This window comes from Anomaloglossus baeobatrachus, chromosome 1 (assembly GCF_048569485.1).
Source record: "Anomaloglossus baeobatrachus isolate aAnoBae1 chromosome 1, aAnoBae1.hap1, whole genome shotgun sequence".
Lineage (NCBI taxonomy): Eukaryota > Metazoa > Chordata > Amphibia > Anura > Aromobatidae > Anomaloglossus > Anomaloglossus baeobatrachus.
Window position 1 is genome coordinate 483,817,140 of NC_134353.1, and position 10,378 is coordinate 483,827,517.

General features: G+C 52.0%; 1 long non-coding RNA gene across 1 annotated transcript in view; it reads right to left on the bottom strand.

Annotated features, from left to right (window-relative positions):
• LOC142295298 (uncharacterized) overlaps window positions 1-9,508 on the bottom strand; it is a 187,265-nt gene extending 177,757 nt beyond the window's left edge. Inside the window, exons 1-2 of the long non-coding RNA XR_012751410.1 lie at window positions 9,401-9,508; window positions 1-506 (exon numbers count right to left, since the gene is read on the bottom strand). The exon at window positions 1-506 is cut by the window's left edge and continues 234 nt beyond it. This is a non-coding gene — a long non-coding RNA (uncharacterized LOC142295298). The remainder of the gene's footprint in view (window positions 507-9,400) is intronic.
• Window positions 9,509-10,378: the final 870 nt, after the last annotated feature.

Sequence of the window (10,378 nt, forward strand, 5' to 3'; positions counted from 1 at the left end):
TGGGGCTCAGTGCCTCTGCAGACGTGTGCAGAAATCCTAAGAGAGCTTCCATTCATTGTCATATCTATTGTGTAGCCCCTGCATGATCTATTTTGCCTTTTATTCACGCCTTTTAGTTACCCCCTGCTCAATAGCATAGGAATAACTTATGAGATCCCATTTACCTCCAGAAGACAGGGGCAGGGGGGAGAGAATATATCCTTCAAGCAGCCACAGTCATAGAAGAATTTCACTGAAAAGACCAAGTAGTGGTGACTTCCAGGCGCTGGACACAAGACTCTGGGTTACAATCCAGGCTCACCTTGTTTGTATCCATGATGGAAGAAGAAGACAACTGGATCCTCCACTGATGCACTATGTCCAAGGGCCATCTGGTGTCACCTCGATCTGGATGGAGAAGACCAAGCAACAGCTCTACAGAAGACAAGTGGTCCTGCTATTACTTGGGTAAAGAGCAACCAACGCTCCACCAGAGGAGGCGCCATCCCAGCTTGTAGTACAGGGAACTGTATGAAGAGGATGAAAGAAAACAGTGAGTTCTGCCAGTGAGAGTGGTGGACACGGGGCGCACAGAGCAGAACGCAGGGATCTCATTAGGATTTCACAGCGGACTGTGCAGTGAGTTGGGACACACAGATGCTGAGCCCTCTGCACTGAGCAGGGCCAAGCCTGGGGAGACGAGAGCTGGCAGTGACGGCACTGCTACTGATGGAGTGAGGGCATGTGAGAGCTGCCCCAGCGCAGGAAGCCGAGGAGACGGCTGCGGGGTAATGTGGAGAGATGGTGATATTCAGGCACATGCGGCGAGGAAGGCTGGAGGAGAATGCGAAGAGGTGGAGAACTTCAGTGCAATGCCAAGTGTGCAGTGAGGAGTTCAAGGAGCCGTAAGGAGGTGCGAGTGCAGTGAGGTGGAGAAGGGGCAGTGATATGGAGAAAGAGCAGTGAGGTGCTGAGAGTGCAGTGAGATAGAGAAGGGGCAGTACTATAGAGAAAGAGCAGTGAGGTGCTGAGAGTGCAGTGAGATAGAGAAGGGGCAGTACTATAGAGAAAGAGCAGTGAGGTGCTGAGAGTGCAGTGAGGTGGAGAAGGGGCAGTGATATGGAGAAAAGGCAGTGAGGTGCTGAGAGTGCAGTGAGGTGGAGAAGGGGCAGTCATATGGAGAAAGAGCAGTGAGGTGCTGAGAGTGCAGTGAGATAGAGAAGGGGCAGTACTATAGAGAAAGAGCAGTGAGGTGCTGAGAGTGCAGTGAGATAGAGAAGGGGCAGTGAGGTGCTGAGAGTGCAGTGAGGTGAAGGGGCAGTGATATGGAGAAAGAGCAGTGAGGTGCTGAGAGTGCAGTGAGGTGAAGGGGCAGTGATATGGAGAAAGAGCAGTGAGGTGCTGAGAGTGCAGTGAGGTGGAGAAGGGGCAGTACTATAGAGAAAGAGCAATGAGGTGCTGTGAGTGCAGTGAGATAGAGAAGGGGCAGTACTATAGAGAAAGAGCAGTGAGGTGCTGAGAGTGCAGTGAGGTGGAGAAGGGGCAGTGATATGGAGAAAGAGCAGTGAGGTGCTGTGAGTGCAGTGAGATAGAGAAGGGGCAGTACTATAGAGAAAGAGCAGTGAGGTGCTGAGAGTGCAGTGAGGTGGAGAAGGAGCAGTGATATGGAGAAAGAGCAGTGAGGTGCTGAGAGTGCAGTGAGGTGGAGAAGGGGCAGTGATATGGAGAAAAGGCAATGAGGTGCTGAGAGTGCAGTGAGGTGGAGAAGGGGCAGCAGTACTAACGAGAAAGAGCAGTGAGGTGCTGAGAGTGCAGTGAGGTGGAGAAGGGGCAGTACTATAAAGAGCAGTGAGGTGCTGAGAGTGCAGTGAGGTGGAGAAGGGGCAGTGATATGGAGAAAACGCAGTGAGGTGGAGAAGGGGCAGTGATATGGAGAAAGAGCAGTGAGGTGCTGAGAATGCAGTGAGGTGGAGAAGGGGCAGTACTATAGAGAAAGAGCAGTGAGGTGCTGAGAATGCAGTGAGGTGGAGAAGGGGCAGTATTATAGAGAAAGAGCAGTGAGGTGCCGAGAGTGCAGTGAGGTGGAGAAGAGCAGTACTATAGAGAAAGAGCCGTGAGGTGCTGAGAGTGCAGTGAGATGGAGAAGGGGCAGTACTATAAAGAGCACTGAGGTGCTGAGAGTTCAGTGAGGTGGAGAAGGGGCAGTACTAAGTACTATATAGAAAGAGCAGTGAGGTGCTGTGAGTGCAGTGAGATGGAGAAGGGGCAGTACTATAGAGAAAGAGCAGTGAGGTGCTGAGAATGCAGTGAGGTGGAGAAGGGGCAGTACTATAGAGAAAGAGCAGTGAGGTGCCAAGAGTGCAGTGAGGTGGAGAAGGGCAGTACTATAGAGAAAGAGCAGTGAGGTGCTGAGAGTGCAGTGAGATGGAGAAGGGGCAATACTATAAAGAGCAGTGAGGTGCTAAGAGTGCAGTGAGGTGGAGAAGGGGCAGTACAATAGAGAAAGAGCAGTGAGGTGCCGAGAGTGCAGTGAGGTGGAGAAGGGCAGTACTATAGAGAAAGAGCAGTGAGGTGCTGAGAGTGCAGTGAGATGGAGAAGGGGCAGTACTATAAAGAGCAGTGAGGTGCTGAGAGTCCAGTGAGGTGGAGAAGGGGCAGTACTATAAAGAGCAGTGAGGTGTGAGAGTGCAGTGATATGGTGAAGGGGTAGTGACAGTGAGGTACTGAGAATGCAATGAGGTGCCAAGAGTGCAGTGAGGTGGAGAAAGGGTAGAGATATGAAGAAAGAGTACTGAGGTGCTGAGAGTGCAGTGATATGGAGAAAGGGCAGTAAGATCGAGAAGAGGTAGTGAGATGGAGAAGGGGCAGTGATATGGAGAAAGAGTAGTGAGGTGCTGAGAGTGCAGTGAGATGGAGAAGGGGCAATACTATAAAGAGCAGTGAGGTGCTGAGAGTGCAGTGACGTGGAGAAGGGGCAGTACTATAGAGAAAGAGCAGTGAGGTGCTGAGAGTGCAGCAGTGAAATGGAGAAGGGGCAGTGATATGGAGAAGAGGCATTGAGGTGCTGAAAGTGCAGTGATATGGATAAGGGGTAGTGAGGTGTAGAAAGAGCAGTGAGGTGCTGAGAGTGCAGTGAGGTGGAGAAGGGGCAGTGAGATGTAGAAAGAGCAGTGAGGTGCAGAGAGTGCAGTGAGGTTTAGAAATAGCACTGAAGTAGTGAGAATGCATTAATATGGGGAAGGGATAATGAAGTACTGAAAGTGCAGTGAGATGGAGAAGAAGCTGGCAAGTGTTGATAGTGTATTGAGGTGTAGAAAGAGCAGTGAGCTGGTGAAAGTGCAGTGAGATGGAAACGGGTCAGTGAACTGCTGAGAGTGTAGTCAGGTGTGGAAGTTTTACTGAGACTCTAAAAGTGCAATGATATGTGCAAGGCTCTTTGCAGTGAGTTTCTGAGAGTACAGTCAAGTTTAGTAGGGGCATTGAGGTATTGAGAGTGCAGTAAGATGTAGAAGAAACAGTGGGATGCAGAAGAAGCTGTGGGATGCAGAGTGCAGTGAGATGTAGAAGAAGCTGTGGGATGCAGAGTGCAGTGAGATGTAGAAGAAGCTGTGGGATGCAGAGTGCAGTGAAATGTAGAAGAAGCTTTGGGATGCAGAGTGCAGTGAGATGTAGAAAAAGCAATGGGATGCTGAGTGCAGTGAGGTGTAGAAGAAGCAGTGGGATGCTTAGTGCAGTGAGTTGTAAAAGAAGCAGTGGGATACAGAGTGCAGTGAGGTGTAGAAGGATCAGTGGGATACAGAGTGCAGTGTGATGTAGAAGGATCAGTGGGATACAGAGTGCAGTGAGGTGTAGAGGAAGCAGTGGGATGCTGAGTGCAGCGAGGTGTAGAGGAAGCAGTGGGATACAGAGTGCAGTGAGGTGTAGAGGAAGCAGTGGGATGCTGAGTGCAGTGAGGTGTAGAGGAAGCAGTGGGATACAGAGTGCAGTGAGGTGTAGAGGAAGCAGTGGGATACAGAGTGCAGTGAGGTGTAGAGGAAGCAGTGGGATGCTGAGTGCAGTGAGGTGTAGAGGAAGCAGTGGGATGCAGAGTGCAGTGAGGTGTAGAGGAAGCAGTGGGATGCAGAGTGCAGTGAGGTGTAGAGGAAGCAGTGGGATGCAGAGTGCAGTGAGGTGTAGAGGAAGCAGCGGGATGCTGAGTGCAGTGAGGTGTAGAGGAAGCAGCGGGATGCTGAGTGCAGTGAGGTGTAGAGGAAGCAGCGGGATTCTAAGTGCAGTGAGGTGTAGAGAAGGCAGCGGGATGCTGAGTGCAGTGAGGTGTAGAGGAAGCAGCGGGATGCTAAGTGCAGTGAGGTGTAGAGGAAGCATTGGGATGCTGAGTGCAGTGAGGTGTAGAGGAAGCAGGGGGATGCTGAGTGCAGTGAGGTGTAGAGGAAGCAGTGGGATGCTGAGTGCAGTGAGGTGTAGAGGAAGCAGTGGGATGCTGAGTGCAGTGAGCTGTAGAGGAAGCAGTGGGATGCTGAGTGCAGTGAGGTGTCGAGGAAGCAGTGGGATGCTGAGTGCAGTGAGGTGTAGAGGAAGCAGTGGAATGCTGTGTGCAGTGAGGTGTAGAGGAAGCAGTGGGATGCTGAGTGCAGTGAGGTGTCGAGGAAGCAGTGGGATGCTGAGTGCAGTGAGGTGTAGAGGAACCAGTGGGATGCTGTGTGCAGTGAGGTGTAGAGGAAGCAGTGGGATGCTGAGTGCAGTGAGGTGTAGAGGAAGCAATGGGATGCTAAGTGCAGTGAGGTGTAGAGGAAGCAGTGGGATGCTGAGTGCAGTGAGGTGTAGAGGAAGCAGTGGGATGCTGAGTGCAGTGAGGTGTAGAGGAAGCAGTGGGATGCTGAGTGCAATGAGGTGTAGAGGAAGCATTGGGATGCTGAGTGCAGTGAGGTGTAGAGGAAGCATTGGGATGCTGAGTGCAGTGAGGTGTAGAGGAAGCAGTGGGATGCTGAGTGCAGTGAGGTGTAGAGGAAGCATTGGGATGCTGAGTGCAGTGAGGTGTAGAGGAAGCATTGGGTTGCTGAGTGCAGTGAGGTGTAGAGGAAGCAGTGGGATGCTGAGTGCAGTGAGGTGTAGAGGAAGCATTGGGATGCTGAGTGCAGTGAGGTGTAGAGGAAGCATTGGGATGCTGAGTGCAGTGAGGTGTAGAGGAAGCAGTGGGATGCTGAGTGCAGTGAGGTGTAGAGGAAGCAGTGGGATGCTGAGTGCAATGAGGTGTAGAGGAAGCATTGGGATGCTGAGTGCAGTGAGGTGTAGAGGAAGCAGTGGGATGCTGAGTGCAGTGAGGTGTAGAGGAAGCAGTGGGATGCTGAGTGCAGTGAGGTGTAGAGGAAGCAGTGGGATGCTGAGTGCAGTGAGGTGTAGAGGAAGCAGTGGGATGCTGAGTGCAGTGAGGTGTAGAGGAAGCAGTGGGATGCTGAGTGCAATGAGGTGTAGAGGAAGCATTGGGATGCTGAATGCAGTGAGGTGTAGAGGAAGCAGTGGGATGCTGAGTGCAGTGAGGTGTAGAGGAAGCAGTGGGATGCTGAGTGCAGTGAGGTGTAGAGGAAGCATTGGGATGCTGAGTGCAGTGAGGTGTAGAGGAAGCAGTGGGATGCTGAGTGCAGTGAGGTGTAGAGGAAGCATTGGGATGCTGAGTGCAGTGAGGTGTAGAGGAAGCAGTGGGATGCTGAGTGCAGTGAGGTGTAGAGGAAGCATTGGGATGCTGAGTGCAGTGAGGTGTAGAGGAAGCAGTGGGATGCTGAGTGCAGTGAGGTGTAGAGGAAGCAGTGGGATGCTGAGTGCAGTGAGGTGTAGAGGAAGCAGTGGGATGCTGAGTGCAATGAGGTGTAGAGGAAGCATTGGGATGCTGAGTGCAGTGAGGTGTAGAGGAAGCAGTGGGATGCTGAGTGCAGTGAGGTGTAGAGGAAGCAGTGGGATGCTGAGTGCAGTGAGGTGTAGAGGAAGCATTGGGATGCTGAGTGCAGTGAGGTGTAGAGGAAGCATTGGGATGCTGAGTGCAGTGAGGTGTAGAGGAAGCAGTGGGATGCTGAGTGCAGTGAGGTGTAGAGGAAGCAGTGGGATGCTGAGTGCAGTGAGGTGTAGAGGAAGCAGTGGGATGCTGAGTGCAGTGAGGTGTAGAGGAAGCAGTGGAATGCTGAGTGCAGTGAGGTGTGGAAGGGATCGTGGGATGCTGAGTGCAGTGAGGTGTAGAGGAAGCAGTGGGATGCTGAGTGCAGTGAGGTGTAGAGGAAGCAGTGGGATGCTGAGTGCAGTGAGGTGTAGAGGAAGCAGTGGGATGCTGAGTGCAGTGAGGTGTGGAAGGGATCGTGGGATGCTGAGTGCAGTGAGGTGTAGAGGAAGCAGTGGGATGCTGAGTGCAGTGAGGTGTAGAGGAAGCAGTGGGATGCTGAGTGCAGTGAGGTGTAGAGGAAGCAGTGGGATGCTGAGTGCAGTGAGGTGTAGAGGAAGCAGTGGGATGCTGAGTGCAGTGAGGTGTGGAAGGGATCGTGGGATGCTGAGTGCAGTGAGGTGTAGAGGAAGCAGTGGGATGCTGAGTGCAGTGAGGTGTAGAGGAAGCAGTGGGATGCTGAGTGCAGTGAGGTGTAGAGGAAGCAGTGGGATGCTGAGTGCAGTGAGGTGTAGAGGAAGCAGTGGAATGCTGAGTGCAGTGAGGTGTGGAAGGGATCGTGGGATGCTGAGTGCAGTGAGGTGTAGAGGAAGCAGTGGGATGCTGAGTGCAGTGAGGTGTAGAGGAAGCAGTGGGATGCTGAGTGCAGTGAGGTGTAGAGGAAGCAGTGGGATGCTGAGTGCAGTGAGGTGTAGAGGAAGCAGTGGGATGCTGAGTGCAGTGAGGTGTAGAGGAAGCAGTGGGATGCTGAGTGCAGTGAGGTGTAGAGGAAGCAGTGGAATGCTGAGTGCAGTGAGGTGTGGAAGGGATCGTGGGATGCTGAGTGCAGTGAGGTGTAGAGGAAGCAGTGGGATGCTGAGTGCAGTGAGGTGTAGAGGAAGCATTGGGATGCTGAGTGCAGTGAGGTGTAGAGGAAGCAGTGGGATGCTGAGTGCAGTGAGGTGTAGAGGAAGCAGTGGGATGCTGAGTGCAGTGAGGTGTAGAGGAAGCAGTGGGATGCTGAGTGCAGTGAGGTGTAGAGGAAGCAGTGGAATGCTGAGTGCAGTGAGGTGTGGAAGGGATCGTGGGATGCTGAGTGCAGTGAGGTGTAGAGGAAGCAGTGGGATGCTGAGTGCAGTGAGGTGTAGAGGAAGCAGTGGGATGCTGAGTGCAGTGAGGTGTAGAGGAAGCAGTGGGATGCTGAGTGCAGTGAGGTGTAGAGGAAGCATTGGGATGCTGAGTGCAGTGAAGTGTAGAGGAAGCAGTGGGATGCTGAGTGCAGTGAGGTGTAGAGGAAGCATTGAGATGCTGAGTGCAGTGAGGTGTAGAGGAAGCAGTGGGATGCTGAGTGCAGTGAGGTGTAGAGGAAGCATTGGGATGCTGAGTGCAGTGAGGTGTAGAGGAAGCAGTGGGATGCTGAGTGCAGTGAGGTGTAGAGGAAGCAGTGGGATGCTGAGTGCAGTGAGGTGTAGAGGAAGCAGTGGGATGCTGAGTGCAATGAGGTGTAGAGGAAGCATTGGGATGCTGAGTGCAGTGACGTGTAGAGGAAGCAGTGGGATGCTGAGTGCAGTGAGGTGTAGAGGAAGCAGTGGGATGCTGAGTGCAGTGAGGTGTAGAGGAAGCAGTGGGATGCTGAGTGCAGTGAGGTGTAGAGGAAGCATTGGGATGCTGAGTGCAGTGAGGTGTAGAGGAAGCAGTGGGATGCTGAGTGCAGTGAGGTGTAGAGGAAGCAGTGGGATGCTGAGTGCAGTGAGGTGTAGAGGAAGCAGTGGGATGCTGAGTGCAGTGAGGTGTAGAGGAAGCAGTGGGATGCTGAGTGCAGTGAGGTGTAGAGGAAGCAGTGGGATGCTGAGTGCAGTGAGGTGTAGAGGAAGCAGTGGGATGCAGAGTGCAGTGAGGTGTAGAGGAAGCAGTGGGATGCAGAGTGCAGTGAGGTGTAGAGGAAGCAGTGGGATGCAGAGTGCAGTGAGGTGTAGAGGAAGCAGTGGGATGCTGAGTGCAGTGAGGTGTAGAGGAAGCAGTGGGATGCTGAGTGCAGTGAGGTGTAGAGGAAGCAGTGGGATGCTGAGTGCAGTGAGGTGTAGAGGAAGCAGTGGGATGCTGAGTGCAGTGAGGTATAGAGGAAGCAGTGGGATGCTGAGTGCAGTGAGGTGTAGAGGAAGCAGTGGGATGCTGAGTGCAGTGAGGTGTAGAGGAAGCAGTGGGATGCTGAGTGCAGTGAGGTGTAGAGGAAGCAGTGGGATGCAGAGTGCAGTGAGGTGTAGAGGAAGCAGTGGGATGCAGAGTGCAGTGAGGTGTGGAAGGGATCGTGGGATGCTGAAGGTGTAGGGAAATGAAGAATTGGCAGTGAAGCTGAGAGTGCAGTTATGTGTAGAAGTAGCAGTGAGGTGCAGCTGGAGCAGTGAGGTGTAGAGGAAGCAGTGGGATGCTGAGTGCAGTGAGGTGTAGAGGAAGCAGTGGGATGCTGAGTGCAGTGAGGTGTAGAGGAAGCAGTGGGATGCTGAGTGCAGTGAGGTGTAGAGGAAGCAGTGGGATGCTGAGTGCAGTGAGGTGTAGAGGAAGCAGTGGGATGCTGAGTGCAGTGAGGTGTAGAGGAAGCAGTGGGATGCAGAGTGCAGTGAGGTGTAGAGGAAGCAGTGGGATGCAGAGTGCAGTGAGGTGTGGAAGGGATCGTGGGATGCTGAAGGTGTAGGGAAATGAAGAATTGGCAGTGAAGCTGAGAGTGCAGTTATGTGTAGAAGTAGCAGTGAGGTGCAGCTGGAGCAGTGAGGTGCAGCTGGAGCAGTGAGGTGCAGCTGGAGCAGTGAGACGCTGAGGGTGCATTGAGGTGAAAAAGAGGCAGCGAAATGTGGAGAACGCAATGTATGGTAGCAGTGGCAGTGACACGCAGGAGATGCAGTGACAGGTGATATCTAGTAGCTGCACAGAGGTGAAGCAGTGGCAGTGAAGTGTGACTGTACCCTTTGGTGCAGTGGACAAGAGACACAGGCAGAGGACGGCACACAGTGCGGAGTACCGGAGGCAGGCAGCCTGGCAGCTGTCAGTGCCTGGTGGCAGCGGGCACAGCTACACTGGCAGCGGATGAGCGCGGCGTCCCTCGCAGGGTGGTTCTGCAGGGAGCCGCATGTTGGGGTGCAGGGTGGACATTGTATGTACTGGCAGCGGTGCAGTGACAGGCAGGATACAATAAGTATGAGGAGCTGGCACTCAGCTGTGCGTGCTGTGCCACATTAACCTCGCCCCCTCCCATCCGAGCCCCCCTTGTCTGCATTGGGCACTCTGCCCTGTAGCCAGTACCTCCTGGGGGCTTCCGCAGCCAGCACCGCGTACATCCCTGGATTCTTCTGCACATCCATTTTGGAAATGGAGAAGGACAGAAGGGAAAAAAAATCCCCTTTTTTTGGTTTCTCCTCCACGCAGTGCTGCGTCCTGACGTCACACCCCGGGATAGGTCAGCTGCATACACATTCTAATGCAGGTTACTTCTCACAGGGAGCTGGGGAGGGGGGCTGTAACCACTGACCCCCGCTCCGGAGACACCAGCGCTCTGCCCACACTGTGTGTGCACAGCTCCGGGGTCATCAGTGTGTCTCCAGCATCAGACGTCTATCCATGGACCCATCCACCCATCCATCCATCCATCTATATATTATCTATCCCTCTATCTAGCCATGTATCTATCTATTATCTATCTATGATTCTATGATTCTATCTATCCATCCATCTATATATTATCTATCACTCTATCTATCTATCTATCTATCTATCCATCCATCTATATATTATCTATCACTCTATCTATCTATCCATCCATCTATCTATCTATGATTCTATCTATCCCTCTATCTATCATCCATCTATATATTATCTATCCCTCTATCTATCCATCCATCTATATATTATCTATCACTCTATCTATCTATCCATCCATCTATCTATGTATTATCTATCCCTCTATCTATCCATAGACCCATCCATCCATCTATCTATCTATCTATCCATCCATCTATATATTATCTATCCCTCTATCTATCTATCTATCCATGTATCCATCCATCTATCTATATATTATCTATCTATCCATAGACCCATTCATCCATCTATCTATTATCTATCTATCTATCTATCTATCTATCTATCTATCTATCTATCTATTTATCCATAGATCCATCCATCTATCTATCTATCAATCCATAGATCCATCCATCAATCCATCTATCTATTATCTATCTATCTATAGATCCATCCATCCATCTATCTATCTCTCTGTCTAGT